Source organism: Cygnus olor, chromosome 4 (assembly GCF_009769625.2).
Source record: "Cygnus olor isolate bCygOlo1 chromosome 4, bCygOlo1.pri.v2, whole genome shotgun sequence".
Classification (NCBI taxonomy): domain Eukaryota; kingdom Metazoa; phylum Chordata; class Aves; order Anseriformes; family Anatidae; genus Cygnus; species Cygnus olor.
This window is the reverse complement of record NC_049172.1, coordinates 15,301,077-15,303,279: the sequence shown is the minus strand read 5'-3', so window position 1 is coordinate 15,303,279 and position 2,203 is coordinate 15,301,077.

The following is a 2,203-nucleotide window of genomic DNA, read 5'->3' as shown; positions in this document are numbered from 1 at the left end:
AATGCTATAGAAACCTCAAATTTGGTCCTGTCTCTGCCTGAGAAGACACCTGAACTGTTTCACCAGGAGGAATACAGAGTCCCCAGAATAAAACTATCCTAGACTGGAAAACCAGTGAGAGCTTCTGCCCTCAGTGCCCGCAGCCACCCTGTTCAGTGTGGCACAGTGTCAAGACGAGCGCTTTAGGACAAGGTGGTTTGCATTGCTTCCACGAAAGCCAACAGCTCCCAGTAGTGCAATAGTTACCATCATGCCACACACCAAGATAGATAGTCACAATGAAGACTTCCGTTGCTGCTTTGTTCCCTCCAAGGAGTCTGAAATTTGTTGCTGAGTCCCTGTGAATTTTGCACTCCTCCTGCCTGCCAGCTCAGCGCTGGGTCGATGTTTTGCATCTGCCATTTGCAGCCATGGGCTTCGTTCTGCCCTGCCATGGCCCAACCAAGGACATGCTGCCCTCAGCATTACACAGACAAGGTGTGAGTGCATGGTGTTCAGGATCCGACCACGCCATGGGACTGCCTTCCCCTCACACAATGTGGGGCTGGCCCACCGTGGGCCCTGCCCTGTGCCACGCAGCAGTGCTCACCAGCACATCCCATTTCACAAAGCTGCGCTCCAGAGGCAGCAGGGAGGGACAGTCAGCAACTGGTATACAAGGAAAACAGAGGCTGCTTCAGGTGGCTTGAGACAGCCAACTCCATTCTAAGAGCAGGGTTGGAAAACAAAACCCTCAGCCAATGTTTCAGCAGGCTTTGGTGTGAAAAGGGAAGACCCTTCTGCATCCCCTTGCAGCACCCACCTTAGTGGGCTGCAAGCTTTGGCCATCACGAGCCACAGTGTGTGGGAGAGGCTGGGAAACCCATAAAACCAGGAAAAAAATGAACTGTCTGTCAGGCAGCAGCTTTGTGCCAGAAGCAGTTGCTCGGGTGAGAGCTGTGTTTATGGATTTCCCTGAGCCCTTTTTTAGCCATGTGTTTATTTATAGCCTAGTGCCCAGCAGCAAGGGCTCCTGCTTCCCGGATTACAACTTGTGGGGGTGTTACGCTGCCTGAATCCCATAATCTTTTTACAAGGGTTTTTCTCATTATCTGGTAGGCAACGCCATCCCATGACACCGTGGTGCACTCAGCCCAGTGCAGCCCTCCTGCCATTCAGGCACGCCTCACGAACGTCCCCTGTCAATAAGCACTGGCCTCTGTGTTTTTTGCATCAGAAGCATTTAGGAAACATTTGATATTGCTCACACAATAGCTGCAGCCATCAAGATGGTCCACAGATAGTTGTAGCTGGAAAGAGGGTGCCTCTCTTTCAACCCAGGTTGTTCATTTGGGATGAGGGCGTTCGGGTAGGTTACTTGCAGGCAGCTTGTCTGAGGTCTGCCTGCACAGCCATGCTCCTCTCAGCACAGCCACAATCCCCACGCTGCCCTAGACAAGGTGCTTTACGTCTCCTGGGACCCACGCAAGGGAAATCGGGAGGAACAGAAAAAATCGTGTGTTGCACCAGCTATGACTGACAGGACATACTGGTGGCATGCCACACTCATCCCCTGGTCACAGCAGCACACAATGATGGCTTTGAGGAAACACTTGACTGCCAGGCATCCCTGGGAGACCCAAGAAATCACAAAGGCTCCCTGGGACAAGGGAGCGGTGTTTTATGGAGCTATCTTGGGCACACGACTCTTGTGGAGAGCCCAGGCAGTTTTCTAGGGAGAAGCCTGGGATGTGGCAGCTGCAGGGCACTGAAGTTAGTTAGCACTGAGCTAACTTCTTAGTAAGGGACATCTTGTTGATGCCATGATGGCGCTTGAACAGGATGCAGGTCTCCAATCCTTTTTCCCTTACATGCTGCTGTAACCTATCTTATCTGGCAGTTTTGGTTTAGACAGCACCAAGCTCTTTCCTTTTCATAACCTAGGACCAAAAGCTGTGCATTGTCCAGGATTTTTCTGATTTTGTCAGTGTGGAAAGTACTTTGTGAACGTACATCAGACCAGGCACTGGGGGACTCACCCAGTCAGCTACTTCCCAGCCAGGGTACAGGATTATTGCCTGGGGAAATGATTTATTTGTTGCAGCTGCCGAAAGCTCTGGGTGTGAGCTGGGTGGGTTGAAATCACCTGTGAACTGATCCCCTCCCTTATAAATTGTCACCCACCAGTTGCCAGTTAGAAATTGTAATTTGTGATGAGGTTGGG